Genomic DNA, 833 nt, shown 5'->3' with positions numbered 1-833 from the left:
GATAATCAGGCCAGCTGACTGCAGTGCAGACAATTAGTGCAGTCAGCATTCACCAACATGCAGAGTGGACAGACTGGTTCTCCACATACACACACACACATGAGAACCAGGTAGAAGAAAATAAGGAGTGAGGAGGAAAAGAACAGAACAGGACTGAGAAACCAGAACTAGTGAACAGAGTGATAAAGATCTAAACACAGGGACGTGATTCATGACACTTTACCCCAGACTTCAATACAGTAAATTAAATGTGGAACAATAATGGCATTATACAATAGAAATATTGCTTTATCATTGAATAACTCTCTAACTTTGTACATTACTGCAATCGATTTAGCTATTTTAGTTCTTAAGTTTTTTACGTGAGATCTCCATGTTAGTTTTTCATCAATGATGACACCCAGACATTTCACCTCATTGACTCTATTAATTTCAATTCCATCGACTCTAAATGGAGTATCAAACACTTTCTTGTTGTTACTAAAAATCATATAATTTGTTTTATCTACATTTAAAGATAATTTGTTTAGTTGAAACCAATTTTGTATTTTCACAAATTCTGTTTGTGCCATCTTCAACATTTGCACAACATTTTCACCCACACAAAGAAAAGTAGTATCATCTGCAAACAAAATACATTAAAAAAATCCAGACACATTTACCAGGTCATTTACATATAAAATAAATGGCTTAGGTCCAAGTATAGAGCCTTGAGGCACTCCACATGTAATATTACAGAATTCAGATTTTACATCATTTATTTGAACAAATTGTTTCCTTTTTTCTAGATAACTAGATACCCACTGCAATGCATGCCCTCTAATACCATATTT

Source organism: Nematolebias whitei, chromosome 19 (assembly GCF_014905685.2).
Source record: "Nematolebias whitei isolate Nwh7 chromosome 19, NemWhi1, whole genome shotgun sequence".
Taxonomy (NCBI): domain Eukaryota; kingdom Metazoa; phylum Chordata; class Actinopteri; order Cyprinodontiformes; family Rivulidae; genus Nematolebias; species Nematolebias whitei.
The sequence above is the reverse complement of the archived record's forward strand: the minus strand, read 5'-3'. Positions refer to the sequence as shown.